The sequence below is a fragment of the Sphaeramia orbicularis genome, chromosome 22 (genome assembly GCF_902148855.1).
Source record: "Sphaeramia orbicularis chromosome 22, fSphaOr1.1, whole genome shotgun sequence".
NCBI classification, from domain to species: Eukaryota; Metazoa; Chordata; class Actinopteri; order Kurtiformes; family Apogonidae; genus Sphaeramia; species Sphaeramia orbicularis.
In genome coordinates, this window is record NC_043978.1 from 28,797,930 (window position 1) to 28,816,819 (window position 18,890).

Here is an 18,890-nt window from a genome sequence, read left to right on the forward strand (position 1 = left end):
AAGCTCAAAGTTCCAGGAAAGGAGCCTGCTGGGAACATGAAGTGGTACTTGTGGTCTGGGATTATGACTTTCAGACTTGTTGGCCTTGAGAACACAAATGTAGCCTCTTGAATCGAATCTGCAGAGGGAATAAGGTCTGTTGTGGAGGGGGTTTGGAGTCATCAAGCGACCAGTGTTTTTTTGGGGATAACTATTTTTCCATAAATCCATCTTAAGTAGTCACATTCTCCCTGTGGCTAATAGGATCATGATGGGAATAATCTTTACAAATCTGACAGAAAAAAAAAGAATGTCCTGGCCTTCAACTTCTTCCTCTCGGTAAATGAACAATTTCAAGAGTCTTTCCTGTGGGACAAGGGGGAAAAAAGACTTAATGCTGGCAGTGAGACAAAAAAGTTAGAGAAAAACAACATCATTTTCTCAAGAGGTGGATTGGTTACTGAAACTAAAGCTATGGGTTATACTGTGTCTACCAGACAATGACCATACTAGTGCAAAAAAGAATAGCACTGGTATGTGATTCAAACCAAAACTCATGATTTTTTGGGTCATGACTGCTTTTAATAGCTATACAAATAAATCATATGGATAATTATCACTCAAATCATCATAGTGACCCATTACTGTATGTATGTTAGTTAAATGAAATGAAAGTGGTGCTGCTATAGGACATTTGCTCCCATTCTTCCTGTGTCACTCATGCTTCTTCTACATGGCCTTTCACTGAAGTCGGACACATAATAGGACCGAGCAAACCTCTTATTGTCATATCAAACTGTGACAGCACTTAGATACTGCTTTGTATCCAAGTGGGGATGCTAGGAAATGGAAAAACATGCACAGATTTTTTTTTAGTATCAGCAACTTGTCTCACAGAAATAATATTCGCACATAATCTTGCATTTACTTATTTATTTATTAACAAATGACAAGATACCCGAGCTATTTTGTGCTAAAAAAAAAACAATTATGTCCCTGATTTTGTTGCAAAGATCCTTTGCATTGAAGGTTTTACCATTTCTCAGAGGGCAAGAGACAGAGTTGATGACAGCTTTAAGCGATACAAACACAAGGTTAGACAATGATCCTACTTTGGTTTAAGTAGAAAACTAACAAATGATGGTATAGTTTTGATAACATATTTCTAGGCTTTTTTATATTCCAGGTAGGAATTTGATTTAGAATTAGGTTACAACAGTCCACATTGATGTAGATATGTTGCAACTTGCATAGTTTCTCTACATTAGGGCCTGTCATTCACACAGAAATAGTATTTTATAACACAAAAATTGGAGACTTTTTTTTTTTATATGAAGGTATTTAAAAGCTCAAGTTTGTGTGGATCCATATGAATGACAAAAATATACAGTCTATAAAATGGTGTCACATCTCAATTCATGCATATTTATAGTTACTTTGTGTAATGAATTGGCATCTAAAACATCAAATATAGGTGACATACAGTCGCGGAAAAAATTATTAGACCATCAAGACATCAAAAACAATGGTTATGCAATCAGGTACTAACTCCTGTGTGTATCATGTGACTAAAACAGACAGAAAAGAAAACATGGAATGCCTAAAAGCACTGTTTTTGTCAGTACAATGCCATAGATATTGATGTAAGAACTGAAGTGATTTTGGTTATTATCAAGAAAACTAGATTTCAGCTCTGAAATTAAACTCTTATGAGCTATTTTTGTTGTTTTCATTATATTTGTCCAAACAAATGTACCTTTTGTTGTACCAGGCATTAAATTGAACAAGAAGTTGAAGAAAACAAGGGTGGTCTAATAATTTTTTCTGCGACTGTAGGTGTAAAAATCAGTGTATTACCTGCACGAGGTTTAGATCAGCATAGACAAATTTGGAAAAGAAATCAGATCAGACCAAACCAGTGTTGTGGCAAAATCAACAATATAGAAGGAATACACTTTGACAAACCAAACCAACACTTAGCACCAAAACAAATAGTTTGTCCTTTTTTTTTTTTTTTTTTTTTTGCAGTTTTTGTGTGAAGTCATTTTTGTGTAGAGATATTTAGTGTAACAAGGGTTAAATATAAGGGCAGAAAGCTATATTTGTTTAAAACAGTGGGGAAAAATATCAATTTGAGTGTGGATATGGAATGGGTGTCATCACTACTGATTATGTTCAATCAGACATTAATGTTAATCTGGCTCATTGTGTCGAACAAGGGCCGGTTTCAGCCTGATGTGTTAGCCAGCAGGTAGAAATAAAAGCTGGAGCAGTAGGGGTTTGTATACAATATAATCTCCAATAACGGATATATTTGACTTGCAAATTCCCCTCCATCTTCATCTCCGTCTCTTTTCTGCACCCACTGTCAGCAAATACAACTATATGAGCTCATGTCATTTACAGTACTTAAGTTCACAGTATACAAGTGTCATCCTGCCTCTCCAGATGTCCTCCTGCAGGATTCCGTTTTCCTGCTGATCCAGGCAAATACTACCTGTTACCACCTGCATGAGTTTGTAGGTTTATTGACAATGTGTGCACACTTGGATCCTGGTTTAAGAATTTTAAATAAGTAAATACACGCTACTTAGCAAGTTATCTTTGCCCGGGGGGGCTGTAGGCTGTTCACCCAATCAGAAGTCAGAAAGAGCACTGGTGTTTTCTTCAGTTATTTTTCCATGTTTTGTTAAATTTTGATTGATAGGCAAGACTTATATTCCCATATTAGCTTGTCGTTTTGTTAGCATCTTACCTTAACCCTAACCGAGACTTGTCAGTGCCTAATCCAGTGTCTTTCAACCTTGGGGTCACGACCCCACATGGGGTCGGCCGGAATTCAAATGGGGTCACCTGAAATTTCCAGTATTGATAATGAAAATAAATTAAAAAAAAAAAAAAATGTACTAATAAAAAATATATGGTGAGTTGAGAGAGACAATCACAATACATGACAAACTGTGAAGCTGAAACTAAAGCACTGTGGTACTGTTTATCTTTCAAATGTTCATTGTGGTCGGTTTAAGATGCTGCAGCTCTTTCATAATTCATAGTTTGAGTTCTTGTTTGTTCAGTATTAATTGTCTTGTCCAGCCTTGTAAATCCAAGCTGGACCGACTGTACATATCCTGACCAAGGAAAATAAAATTCTCACTTTGTGCAGTGATCTACACTTGTTTTTTCTGCCCCCATCCATAATAATATACTTTATATAGCCTAAATGGCATCTAAAATTAATGTTTATTTGCAACATAATATGGCAAACTATTACATGATCAAAAACAAATTAATTTTAGCGAAAAAAAACAAACAAACAAAAAAAAAAGTCTCTGTTTCGAATGTCTGGGGTTGCCAGAAATTTGTGATGTTAAAATGGGGTCACGAGCCAAAAAAGGTTGGGAAACACTGGCTTAATCCTAGCCACAATAATCCAGAGGTTCAGTACATAAAATGTAATAATGTGTGTCATAAAACCAGTTCATTTTGTAAAGTGATTGATATCTTAGCCAAATAAAACACTTGCACAATTTGCATTTAAGATCTGACTGTTTCTGCCACTTTACAATATGTGAACATTTAGTTTGCTGAAGCAAAATGTATTTGCAGATATAATTTAGTTGTATATGGATGTTATCTCTGTGAGATGGGGTTGGTATTAGTGTGAAAAGATGAATTTCTAAAAGTAAAGAGGTCTATTAACAATCAGGTGGTTAGTATTTGAGACGTCTCATCACTGGTGTCTGACTCCAAAGACAGTAAAGGTATTGGCTTCGTTGTCAGTGAGATCCTCAACTTAACAAAAGGCCTCATGCTGCTGGGCCTATTGCATTATGGGACAAAGGTGCCACCCAGAACCCATCTATCTTACAGGACACAATGAAAGCAAGCAGTTGATTTAGCTGGCATGTGTGTTTTCTCTCTATGCCTTTTGTTTGTGTATGTGTGTATGTGTGTGTGTGTGTGTGTGTGTGTGTGTGTGTGTGTGTGTGTGTGTGTGTGTGTCTATGCATGTGTATATCTGTGAGTGACCCATTGTGGCCAGACACCTGCCCACAGGCTTCTTGTCTGACTGATGAATCAGTGTCTTCAAGGTGTCTTTGAAGAAGTCTATTGTACGCCTTTGTTCTGCAGTCTTAAGCATCCTGTCCTGCGTCTCCCTCTGCACACTAAAGAGAAAATAAATCCACTGCTGACACTGCTACAATGAATGGCCCGGGCCATCGTCCCATCAAACATTTCTTCTAAGGCAGAACAGAGGGAGGAATGGATGTTGGATCAGAGAAAAAAAGAAAAAGAAAAAAAAAAACAAAAAAACAAAAACAAAAAACAAGTGTATACAGAAACTAACAATAGACCTCTATCTGTTTTCAATCTAACACTGGAGAAATAAATTACACTGAAAAAACTTGCTAGAAACTTTGGCTTGTTTTTATTCAGTTTTCCCTTTATTCACTTCATTTGATTTCTCTCTTATTTGTGATGTCACACCTGCTATCATTCATGTGCTGCATGGTCTGTCAGGGCAGATTAGAAGCAGGGGGCTTGTGCCTCGACAGCCATCGTACAGTATCAATATTGTGACGGCTGAGGAGCCGCCCGTCCTCACATCTCCTCAGAGTGCAAAGACAATTGAAAAGAGGAAGCGTCACAAAAGTGACACCCAAGTCACTTCAAGGAATCCCTTTCAAGAAGAAATAAAACCTCACCTGACAAAGCAAAGCTAGTCCAGGACAAGAGTAAATAGCATCAAACGGCAAGGGTATTTCCACTTTTAACAAAAAGGATACGCTCCAGCTTAAATCAATTAAAATTCTTGAAGTAAAATTGCTTATCTTCTTGAAAGTTATGTGGATATTTGGTCTGTGACAATGATTTATTTTCATCAGTAAGAACAGCAAAAAAGAATTGTGTTTCATTCCAAGTGCTACAAATGCAAATACTTAATTGAAAAATTGACTAAATATTAATGGCAAACATAAGGCACAATATTTAATACAACTGTTCAACACTACAAATGAATGAATATTCTTTAATGTATGTGTCATAAAAGAGGGAGAGTATAGTTATTGCAGGTTTGACACCCCTTGTTTGTGGGGAAAAAAAACAACTGTCACCAATATCATGTCCTTTAATACTTAAGACATTAAAATATGGCAGCTGTGATGATCTAAATATCTTTTATTGAAAGCAAATTAACAGTAGCATTCTAGAAATAGGATTTCACTATATTCATAATAGGTCTGTCCATTGGTTTTCATTCATTGGTTTTCCTTGCATATTATTTTAAGGTCTTTTTAACCCCACTCAGTTTTTTAACATCTTTAAAATATGTCTGATATGATATTTTTGCTTCATATTTAATGAAATGCGCACATTCATTAATTATGTTAATGCTGAGTATTTTATTAAACGTCTACAAAATAATCTGAAAATGATCATTTGTAACTACAGCCGATTTTGCTGTTTAAAACCGTTTGTCAAGACTGTATTAACTTTAATTTCATTAAATCTGTGTGAGTATCACCATGGTTAAATGTTTCAGATAATATTTATATAGATTACAATAGGTCAGTTATGATGTACATTTTAACTCTATATGTATGGCTTGTATCTTAAATAATCAGTCGATATTTTTGTTAGACCAGGGTTGTGATATGTGATGCACAGACTGAATCAACTGCATAGAGAGTGAATGATGAGAAAGAGCTGCAGTAGCAAAAACAAACAGGCATGATGGGACAGAGAGTACATAAATAACTCAACTAACTAATGGTAGGTAGTTAATTTAGGTGGGACGAATAATGGGAATTTTTATTTAATGATTACTGTCATGTATTTAGGTACACACATTGTTTTTTTATTTATTTATTTATTTATTTTTTAATGTGAACCACTCTGCTGTTACTGACCAGCTAAACCTTATGGGTAATGTAGTGGTGTTGTTTTTTCGTTTCCTGTTAACTGCACCATGTTACACTTTGTTATGCATGAAAACATCAGTAAACTCCTGCAGTGCTGGAATATATTCTCTATTCTCTGCCTCAGTCCTTACATGAGTTATAAGTGTTCAGAAGTGGTGTAGCCATGAAACAACAAATGGTCTCCAGTATAACCTAATCCAATTAGAATGCAGTTTCTGAAAGACTACATAGACTTAAATGACAATACTTAACGTTTAAAATGATACTAATCTCTCATAAATTGAGAGTTTTACTAGTATTTTTGTAAATTACATAGTTATAAGTAATAATGTCCCAATCTGGATTTTTTTGCTTCCAATCCGATTTTTTTAATTATTAGTTTTGCTGATACCAATCCGATACTTTTTAGTATGAAATTGTAATTTAAATTTGGAGTCATTATTTATAAGTTATTATGCTATTATTACCTCCGCCAGGAGGTATTGTGATCACTTTGCTTTGTGTGTTTGTTTGTTTGCGTGTTTGTTTGTTTGTTTGTTTGCTAGCAACTTTATGGGAAAACTATTCCAACCATCTTTACCAAATTTTACCCACAGATAGGCCTAGGCCCTGGGACGAACCCATTAAATTTTGGGCCAAGTAGGCCAAAGTTCAAGGTCACAGCAAGGTCACAAAATCTCAAATTTTCCTATCTCTCATTGAGCAGTTTTCGAAAATTAATACAAAATTTAAAACTATTCTGATTAGCCTCCAATTTGATACACCTGTAGCTTATAACAATATCTTGTATCTGGCACAAAATCCACATCCACTGTGGAATGTGGACTCTGTGGACATTTCAATTTAACATTGAAAATCCCATTTACAACACATTTTTTGTTATAACTTAACAAATATTGATTGGAATTTAATATAATTTGACATACACATGACTGGTACCAAGCTTCAACTTTTTCTGCTGTATGGAACAACCTTGAAACTGTTCGATCCACACATGCACACCGTTCAGGGTGCTTGGCGGAGGTTTGTGTTCTCTGAACACTTGTTTTACTTGAGATCACAATTGGGCTGAATGTGGAACCTGAACTAAAACAACTATGACACCTTTGACTGATAATAACTTTAGTATAATTTTTGCACTTTCCAAATTCATACTGTGGGACAAATTAAAACCTTAAATCCTAAATTAGAATTAGTACCATTAGAACCCGTTTTGGCCACCCCTGCTATAGCGCATCTATGGACAGGTCTGTCCAGGGATTATACGGGGGGGGGTACGTTCCGTGCTGTACGTAACTCGCAATGAGTATGCGCAGACCATACGATCATACAAAGTGAAAATGAAACTTAAGACGCTTTACTAATTCCTCCAAGTCTCCCGCTGTCCTGAGGGGGCAGGATGTTTATTTAGGGGGGCATTTTTCCCCCAAGAACTGGGCCCGGATCGGCTTGATCTTGTGACTAAATCCGGTCCAGTCTTCTAAAAAATACCAGATTGGAAGCCGATACCGATCTGGTTATAAGACTTTTATAAGACTAGTTATAAGACTGTTGTGCATTTAATGAAATGTATTTATTTAAAATGAAGCATAATATTATAATTAATATTGACACTTTATAAACATTTTAATTGTTTTGATAACATTAGGTGATTATAATATGCAGTTTTATATCTTCAGTAACACTCATCTCTGCTTCACAGTATTTACCCAGAATTCCCACATATTTTCCATTCCATTTTTTAGGCCTCTGAGTACAAATAATAAGATGGTTATTATGGAAATAAATGGTTTTATAATCCAACTGTTAACAAAGCTCCCTCTGGCTTGTGCTTTTTCACACAGTGTTAAATAATTTGGTTGTACTCACTGCCTGCTCTAAGCATCATGAGAAATATTTTTCTTGTGTGATGGATTTATTGATTTTCTCTATCAGGATTGATGGATTTTATGGTTACGGTTTGACTAACACTCATCAATCTGCGATTTATTCAACAAATAGAGGTGAAAGAAGACCTACAAGAGCCTTTGATTAACAGAAAACTGCAGCCAACATTCAACAGTGCATTTGTAAAAGTAAATTTAAGGCGGAAAATTGCAAAAAAAAAAAAAATCAAATTACGTCAAATTAGGCCCGAACAGTATCTAAGGGTTAATGTCGTAGTCTGTATATGGAAGCTAATTCCTGTTCTCATTTTTCAGATCAGGCTGAATTGCACAGGAATTTTTTTCTGCATCTGGCACTAAGATTTTTCATAGTTTGACCAAATGTAATAATTTCCTCTAATGTAGCACTACTCATTAACCCCAATTACTCTTCCAGGAGGCTATCGAAATTGCTCTTTTTCCAGTGTTCTCATAACTCCAGCTGGTCTCCTCATTAACTAGTTTAATCTGGGCGACTTAGACTGGGATGTAAGCCAAATGAAAAAATGTAACATGAGGTTAATCACCCCAAATACATTCTCTAAGTAATGTCATTTGTCCATATTCTGTCTTTTCTCATATATTGTACATATTCCCACCAGACTGAATGTGTTCGAACTCTCTCTGTACTTTTGTTTCAGAGTTTTTAACACCGTGACCTTGTGTGATACATTTACATTGCCAGTAAAACAGAGACAAGAATTACAGTGGGATTAAGGTTTCTTTTTAGCTCTTTTATGTAACGAGTCTCACTTTAATTGAGCTCCTTACTCTCAGCAGAATGTATTTTTAGTAACTGACATTTAATTTAGACCTGATGTTTACCTGTTTTGACCAGCAGTGCAGTGTCTGGTGCAGGTAAAGGGGGAATTGTTTGTGCATCCTACTTAAGATCTCAGTAGATAACAACAAAGGTCCATAAAAAAATAGAACAAAATGAAGCAAACAGAGAGAAAAAAGTGACACAGAGAAAAAAAAAAAAAAAAAAGCCAAGCCCCAAAAAAGAAAAAAAAAAATCCCAGGGTGATTACAAGATCAGCATGCCACGGTACAATTACCATCACTTTGAATTTGAAATGGCCATTTAAAGGGCAGTAGAGCATCCTGGAAAATTAAACTAGAGCCTAATTAGCACACTCCAACCTGACAACGGAGCAGCTTTCAGCCTGGCTGAGCAAAGCAGTCAAGCAAGAGGAAGTGACTGAGTGAAGGACTGAAGGACTGAGGAGGCCCTGCATCGCTCCAGCTCTGAGCCCATCACACACCCAACTGTGAGACACACTTATGCATGGATGTATAAGTACACACTGAACCACACTGCGTGAAGACATGTACATCATCACATGCTTTACTCGTCTACTGTATATGAAAGGTAACGTTTAGATATTTAGTCCTTTGTGATAAAAGCATATGTTTGTGAACTAGGGCAGACAGGTGCTACAATGGTTAGCATTCTGACTTCCTCGTTCCTGATCAATTGGCTTACATTTACCCAGTGTTTTTTAACCTTGGGGTCGCCTGAAATTTCGAGTAATTGATTAAAAATAAGAAAAAAATGTACTAATATAAAATATATGGTGAGTTGACAGAGACAATCCCAATACATAAAAGACATGACAAACTGTGAAGCTGAAACTGAAGCACTGTGGTACTGTTTATCTTTCAAATGTTCATTGTGGTCAGTTTCAGATGCTGCAGCTCTTTCATAATTCATAGTTTGAGTTATTGTTTGTTCAGTATTAATTGTCAGCCTTGTAAATCCAAGATGAACTGACTGTGCATATCCTGACCAAGGAAAATAACATTCTCACTTTGTGCAGTAATCTACACCTGGCTTTTCTGCCTCTGTCCATAATAATATACATTATATAGACTAAATGTTGTCTAAAATTAAAGTTTATTTGTAACATATTATAGTAAACTATTACATGATCAAAAACAAATTGATTTAAAAAAAAAAAAAAAAAAAGTCTCCATTTTGAATGTCTGGGGTTGCCAGAAATTTATGATGTTGAAATGGGGTGACGAGCCGAATTAGGTTGGGAACCACTGCATTAACCCAAAAACACCCAAATGTCCACCATCAACCAAAAGCATCTATAAACTGTCGATCCACTAATTTTATCAATACATGTAAATAATTGGTGTTAAATGCTTTTCATGGTCATCAGATATGACCCATTTGGATGATTAGAGGCTCCGTAGTGAACTTATAAAACACTGTCATCTTCTAGAACACTGATTCACCAGTAAAACCCATGGAGTTGGATCAATGACAGTGAATGGACACACTGGGTTTATGTTCAGGTGATGCTATATTTTACTGACAAAGTCACCTTTTCTTCATTTTGTTCTGTTTTGATACAGCAACCTTTGAATTTACTCAGACCTTTTAGGAACATCTACAACAAACAAGAAAATAGATGATTTTAACTAGAAAAAATGCAAAATTCAGAGGACAATATTCTAATAAATGGTGATAAATCACTTAGGAAAGGTTAAATAGAGAGAAAAATTCATTTGGGAACTGTCACAAGTTACACTGGGTCCTTCTGGGTTAATAGGTCAATAGGTCAGTCTAAATCACCCACTGGAAGTGAATGGTCGTTTGTCTGTATATGTCAGCCCTGTGATGAACCGGTGACACATCCAGGTTGTACCCCACCTTCTCCTATTGGTGGCTGGGATAGCCTCTGGCATCCCCACAACCCTCCCAAGGTGTAAGCAGCTTGGAAAATGGATGAATGAACTTGTGAACTTGATATGTTTTTCAACAAGGGTTGCACAACGTATCCTTTCGCAATGTCATCATGATGTGCACATGGCCGATAGTCACATGACAGGACGTGCGATGTCGAGAAAGGCTAATTGAAGGTTCAGGGTGTAATCTTTTCTGACATCTAGCAGTGAAGCTACAGATTGCAAACAAATAAAACACCCCCCCCTCGACTTCCCTTATGGTTACTGGAAGACATGCAGGAGGAGTCGGTGTTTGTTTTTTGGGGATAATAACTTTGGTCTACACTCAAAAATAGTAGGAGATGCTAATGCACTGTACTGCTGGATGCCACCTGCTGTTAAATGGAGAAAAAAAGCAGAACGAGACCAACCTGTTCATTCTAGGGTAACAAAAACACACTTCCTATTTTTCTGTAATTATACACTAATGGACACACAAATATAAATGTCATTTTCCATTTATGGAATTCTGCTATTTCTAAATCTTACACCAGTGGTTCCCAACCTTTTTGGCTCGTCACCCCACTTTAACATCACAAATTTCTGGCGACCCCAGACATTCAAAATGGAGACATTTTTTTGCAAAAATTAATTTGGTTTTGATCATGTAATAGTTCGCTACACTATGTTGCAACTAAATGTTAATTTTAGATGACATTTAGTCTATATAATGTATATTATTATGGATGGAGGCAGAAAAGCCAGGTGTAGATTACTGCACAAAGTGAGAATTTTATTTTCCTTGGTCAGGATATGTACAGTCAGTCCAGCTTGTATTTACAAGGCTGACAATTAATACTGAACAAACAAGAACTCAAGCTATGAATTATGAAAGAGCTGCAGCATCTGAAACTGACCACAATGAACATTTGAAAGATAAACAGTACCACAGTGCTTCAGTTTCAGCTTCAGTTTGTCGTGTCTTTTATGTATTGGGATTGTCTCTGTCAACTCACCATATATTTTTTATCAATAATTTTATTTTATTTTTATTATCATTTACTAGAAATTTCAGGCGACTCCATTTGAATTCCAGGCGACCCCACGTGGGGTCCCCAAGGTTGAAAACACTGTCTTACACACTGGGTCAAAAGTTGATAATTTGCATTCAAAAAGCTTCAACTCCAGGTTTTTGTTTTTAGTTTTATTTTCTATGCAGATACAGTCAGATACAAATTCACCCCAATCATTCTACAGTGATAAATGAATTGCTTCACCAAATTTAATTGTATTTCTTACTGTGACATCACAGTATATTGCATAAAAAATATATGGGAATATCTGTTTTAACCACTATACTGGAGCAGTAAGTGAAAGTGAGCTCTATGTATTATAAAGGTGTTGTTCTGGTGCATGTTTTACATCTCTCTCTGTCAGCCAACAGCGGCCTGGTCAGGCCCCTGACCCCATGACCCCTCACCGTTAAATTAACTCTGCCCCCAGTTGGGTGTTGTGCCAAATGTCAGGAGCGGCCTCTAATCCTGTCTCGCTGTCTGGTGTGCCCACTCAGCACCAGACTACCTTTCCTGTCCAGACCAATCTACCTACAGGCTAACCTCAGCTCAACTCTGCTTCACGGAGCGAAGACCACCTACCGTCTCCACCAGAGTACTCGGCCTTCCAAATAACATTTTTTCCCCCCAATATCAAACCCGCAAAATGATGCAGCAGAAGAGTTTGCAGCTCAAACTTTTGACCGTCAAAGTGGCTGAAAAGTGGAATTGCGAAATCCTGCCGGAGGGATGTAAAAGTGCTGATGGGAGGTGAAACTAGACACTGTCAAGACAGCTCTGTCTGTGTGTGTGTTTCACCTCGGTCTTTCCGAGCCCTGGGGTCTTAACTGAGGTCTGCTCAAAGAGAAGGAGAGCCCTGTGGCTATATCTGTCACACAGCACAACAGGTTGAGTTTAACTTCTACTGAAAACTTTGCACATTGCAACTGAGATTGATTGCAACTTGGTACCTGGGAAAAGTTAGAAATATTTGAAATAAATGTGAAATAACGTTGGGGAAAGCGATGAGTAATTCCATCTAGCGTAGGTTTCCGTTGTGATGTACTTTTGTCCATATTGACCATGGCTTGAGCAGGAGATTATTTCCTGTGGACAGATCAATCCAAACCTGTTCCAGAGACCTATGTGACCTCTCCATACCACAATCATGGAGCGCCGGCATTGTCTGTAGTCACAGGCTAATTTGATTTGAGTCACATGTGGGGCTCAATCACTGGCTATTAGCTTAGATTTAATTAACCCAAATCATGTTATTGTGTTTGATGAAAAAGAGGTTTCTGTGTGGGAACCTCATTGTCAGATCATTGTTCTGTTGTCTCATTCAGCTCAGTCAAAGGTTGACAAAGGAAGACCAGCTGCCAATATGGGCTATAAAAGGACACAAAGGTTTTACATTATTGTTAATGGAGCTGATACATGGGAAGGGAAATTGCAGTTCTCCAGCAGAATGTGGCTTTATGTCAGTGGCTCCTGTCTAAAAATGCGTGAAAAATAGACTCTTGGTGGTCCTCTTATAGGGAATTTAAAGCAAGTAGAAACAGTGCTGATGTTGATTTTTGTTAGAAAGTTAATGTTTTATTCTTACATTAACTGAATAAGAAAAATGGTATGAAGAATAGTGTCGCTGTCAGGCAAAAACCTTGTAAGTCTATTTTTTTTTTTTTAATGTCATAAAATGATTCTATTGATCAGTCTTCACATTGGCCTGATGGTTTTGGAAATATTTAGCCAATGGAAAGTGTTGAAAACAGCTTGTGACTACATCTCTTAACTTCATTAATTTATTACCATGTGCCTGCATGTAATGCAAACCACAGGGTACTATTGTTTACTATGGTTTATTTATTATTATTCTGACTTATTATTATCACAAAACTTTGAAAAAAAAGTGGCCCAGAGCATTAGAAATAGACAAAAACATATTACTGCAAAAATGTGCAGCCTGGTCTCGAAAGATGCGCTCTTAATCAATAAACAAGTTGTGAAAAACTGGTTGAATTTGTCCATCCAAAATGAACTGGGCCATTTTCAAATAGCTGCCCTTCCCACACATTTGATCTTGAAATTATTCCACAATACGACAAATGTGCATCCCGTTATACCACACGTCACATTAAATATGTGATGTGCAGGTTCACAGAACGTCAGCCAATGAGAGTGCAGGGTCACAGAACGTCAGCCAATGAGAGTGCAGGGTCACAGAACGTCAGCCAATGAGAGTGCAGGGTCACAGGACATCAGCCAATGACAATGTAAAGCAAACTTAGATATCTGGATTTTTAAACACTTTAGAAAATAGTTCCTGAAAATGAGAGCAGATTGTCAGTTGTGTAGGACTGAATGGTGAATTTAGACTCTTTAGGATGTTTAGACTAGTCCTAAACAATGGTGTGATAATGGAGCTATATTTCATATGCATTTATAACAGTGGATCTGCTCAGTCATAGCTGGGTTTTACTAGTTTATTCAGTGTTCTACCAGCACAGCTAACAAGGGGCTGGTTGTTATCATGTTATATTATGATAGATATTGTAATATGCTTTTGTTTCATTTTTAGGGTTAATTTTGGTTAAATTTTCATGTAAAATGCTTAGAAAATGAGTCAGAGTTTGTTTTTAATTTAGTCTAATTGTTTGTTGGTGTTACTATGTGAAGGTGGTATTGTTGCTTTTAGTTTGGAATAAAATTAACCTGTGAAGTAAAGTGACTGTTTTCAGTAAAAATCCATTGGCTTGTGGATTAGTTAAGATATTAGACGAGTCTTCATCATCATCATGGGATCAAATATCATGTCATGTCTGACTATTAAATTATCTGAGAATACTGGAATATGCTTACTACAATAGGACTCAGGATAAGGAAATGAATCTTTAGGTAGATGGGCAAATATTTTAAAATATGTTTGTAGTTATTTAAAACATTTGAATTTATTAAAGATTATAATGTAAATTGTGTCTCTTCTCACATGTTTAAGGGCCCCCATTTATAAGCTGAGGACTGCTTCTGGGGTGTCCTATTACAAAATGTATCTTGTAAATGAATTGTTTGTCTTAACTGTTTGTAATCATTTTGTAATAAATTGATTGTTTGAAATACAATTAAGATAAGTGCTCTGTATTAAACCCACGTCACTTGATGTGTTATTTCAGTCATTAACTGCATCCAAAATACAATCATACAAATGACAGAAATATGATACAGGGCACAAAAAACAACTTCACAAAGGCAAAAGAATGTAAGAAACAACAAAAATATGCAGAATTAAAGGAAGTCAAAGCCTAAGAAATGGCTATATGAATCTGAAAAGGTTAAAAAACAAAACAATGAAACGATACATTATTTAGTCACAAAAAAAACAAGCATAAGAACGTGGACAAGGTTAAAAAACAGAATTAAATGACCAAAAATAAACCAGAATAAATCCAACTATGATAAATAACAGTCTATTTGTAGTCTATTTAAACAACACCATGAGGAGATATTTTTCATTAATTTATTTAGTGACAAAATCAGAGCACATATTTATAACTGCACATTTATAACTTCCTCAGACTGTAAATTTGTAGTAATGTCTTTGACTTTTACTAATGACGCTGTGTGAATGATTGGAACGATGCACACCATCTCTGCATGCACATAAATATAAATATAAATATGTATATATTTATATGTAGTATTTGTCCAGTTTCAGTTGGCCTTTTGGACTTGTCAGACATTAAGCTCTGTTGCAAGTTAAATTCATAGGAAAAAATCCTGACACGTAAAAAATGAAAAGTGCAAATCAATCACCTTCAAACCAAGTGACATAAATACCATTAAATTCCTTAAGATCTTATTTTACCTCACTCTGCTTTTAATGCCTTTCTCTCATCTGGAGTGACATGATATTTTTTCCTTGTGACACACGCTATAATTGACAAAGCCTGGCTGCACTTTGCCAAAGTGTATTGAGCTGCTGTCTGGATGAAGAATACAAATTCATCCTGAATCTGAGGTGCTCGACAAAACTGCTGCCAATTATCTGAGGCCCTGTAAATGATAAGTCTGTGGCCACTCGAGCATAAAACAAGGAGATGAAGATGAATCTTACTCTTCCCCCATCATTTCGTCCCATTTAATTGACAAGCACTCACTCGCTGTTAAATTTAGAAGATTACAAATATGAGCCGAATCTCGAGCACCCAATCCAAGTGCTCTAATCACATGCAGAAGCAGTCGCAAATTAATCTACATATTTTAATAAGGTGCTGGTAGCAGAGAAGGTGTGTGCAGACATTTAACGGATTATCATCCGCCGTCCCCCGAGTTCAGAAATTGAATAAATATCTTTCATATAAATACATGGGAAGCTCAGTGGAGAGCAAGCAGCTTTTCTCTTTCCAACTTTTCTTGTGTTCTCGGCTCTTTTCCTCTTTTCTTTTTCGCCCACAGATGAACATGTGGACCAGGCTTTCAGAGGCTTTTACTAGTCTCCTGGTCCCTAGTCTTATACTTGGGCCGATTAACAGTCCAAGCCCTTATTGAACAGCGAAGATGTGCTAATACCAGCAGCTCCTGAGTTTCTTACTTCCAATGTAATCTTTATGAGCACAGGAGTGAAATATGGTGGCTTTTTCAGGAATTAAACCTACTTTGAAGATAAAAACAGCCATGTGTAAAACACTACTATAACTTTCAGTTTTAAAAGTTAAAAGCCTATTGGGACTGACTCATTCCTGCACGGTCTGTACCTACGCAGACTACAAGTTGAATCCACTAATCTTAGGTTTTTTGGGGGTTTTTTTGGCTTTAAATTTCCATTTGGTCAGTTTCTTTTTGGTTCACAGTATATTTCTGTTTCTGACTCTGTTATACAATTTCTCTCTCAGTGGCAAACATGTCTCCAAATTAATTTCCATATGGGATGAAGCTCATCCTCTAAGGTGAAATTGTGGATAAATCTAAAGAGAAACGCAAACTAAAACTGTCTAATGCCATGTCTGAACATTCTTCCAGTTAATTTTTTATCCCCATACACACTCACACACTAGTACTACCTGTTCCTTTGAAATTGTAAGTCTAAAAACAGGTCATAAATACACACTTTTAATATACCAATAATAAAAAATAATAAAATTAAAAATAAATAAATGATCTTAAAAGTAGGTAGTTAGTGGTACACTTTGAGGAACTTTTTCCACATATGTATGTACATATTTGGTGCACTTGTTAAAAGACAATGTGGATGCAGGTGGGAATTATTAATATATTTCAACTGTATAGCTACTGTATCACACTGTCACATGATCATACTGAGATGTGACATCGGACAATATCAACATAGCAGCAAAAAAAGTCACCGTCTGGATTGAACTAAGCAAATGGTTCCATCCTTCAGTTTCACTTCAGGGTCACATTCAGTTCATACTCTAAACTTACAGAAGTTGCATTTAATGTGGAATATGAACGAGCACACAAAAAAATCGGATTTCACCCAAAAATCTGAATTGTGCATTAAGACCTGCTGTCTGAAAACAGCCTTAGTCACTCGGACAATTGCCCATTTTATGCAAAACCTCCAAACTTATAGACTTCAGTTAAACTGCACTACCGGTACTGCTATAACGTTTTTTTTTTTGTTTTTTTTTTTGTTTTTTTTAAATTATATTCAGCTATAACTTCACAGAATGTAGCCCAATATCTCCAATTTTTCAAATCAAAACAACAAAAAACATGATGTTGTTGATGTGATATAACATTGAATTTGATGATTTTTATCTTTATTGCTAATGTAACATCAAGCAGGAGTCATGTTTCCAGATAAGGTCATTTATTATAGTTTTAGTCACATTATGTTTAGTGACATATTTGCATTATTTCACTCCAATGAAAAAGCTACAATAAGTTCTAGTACATAATGTAGTAAACTAGATAAATATTGGAATTTATAAATAAATTAGCTGTCCGTTGGATTGATGTGTTGCAAAATACCATGCAAGTCATACATAAATATTGCAAAAATAATACTGTAGTATTGCTATTGTAAAATGTTTACTGTGTATTCCTATAAACAGGACAGGACACCTCTGAAACCAGACCAAATGAATAGTTATCGTTAGCATTGCTTCAAATTTCAGTTTTGTGGGAAATTTGATCCAGTGTAAGTACACAAGTCAAGAAAGGCATGATATACGACTGTTAATTTTAAGGTATTTCATTGAGGAAATGTCACACATTATACCGTTAATCTGTGCTGTAAATAAACACAGAAACATGTACTCACAGGCAGTAAAAACACAACCCCGAAGCTACAGCTGAACCTATTATTCACCTTCTTAAACATACCTATTTTCCTTGAGAAACCGTGAAAATTACAAGCTTCCTCATTCACAGCAAATAAACTGCTGATGGGAGTCTTTAAGTGGCAGTACAAAGAGTTATAAATTGTTTTTTTGTCACCTTTTCACAATGCCAGGAGGAATATAGCCCCATTACGCTCTTGAGGGTCACTTTTAGTGTCTGAAGGTAGCGCGTACACAGACTTTACAACGTGTATCATTATAGCTCGCCATATAAGGAAGCGGCGAGGATGTGAAAGGAAAAAAAGAGGAGGTCAGCAGGCATGTCAGTTTCACAGAGAAGAGACGACCAAAGATCAGCACTCAATTATCACCACTTAACTGAAGTGACTTTTCCTCCTCATTCATACCACCTGTTTGTGAAATCAGTTTTTTAAGACCTGTAGCACATCACACAGTTAGTGCCGTGTCGTTTCTGTGTGTTTTCTGATGTCTAAAACTCACTTGAGAATAACCTTTTGTGATGAAATTTGAAAAATCAACTTCTTATACTATGATCACAGATATCACTTTGCATATTTATCCTCAATCGGTGACAGACACATCTCAGTACCAAGACAAAACGGTGATAAAGCTCCGCCGCGACAGTGATTTGTCATTTCGAAGTGATTCGTCTGGTGCTGTCCCGTCTCCTGGCTGAGTAAGACATCACATGTCAGCGGTGATTGACAGTTCCCAGTTCTGTCAGTTAGCTGCGGGGGAGCTGCAGGGAAAGATAAGGACATCTATCTGTGTAGTCCCTAATGGCAGGCTGGGGTCACGTGAAGGTCCCCACCAACCATCATTCTATCTGGATCTGCAAGGCCTGGGTTTACTCCTTCTGTAACACCTGTCCCACACTGACCTTTCAACCCCACACCAGCCTTAGCGCCATCTCAATCAGCTGGAGTCGTTGTTTCGTATGTAACATGCGCATTATATTACGCATTAACAATTTTAACCTCAGTTCATTTTAGTTGCCAGTAAAAGACAAAA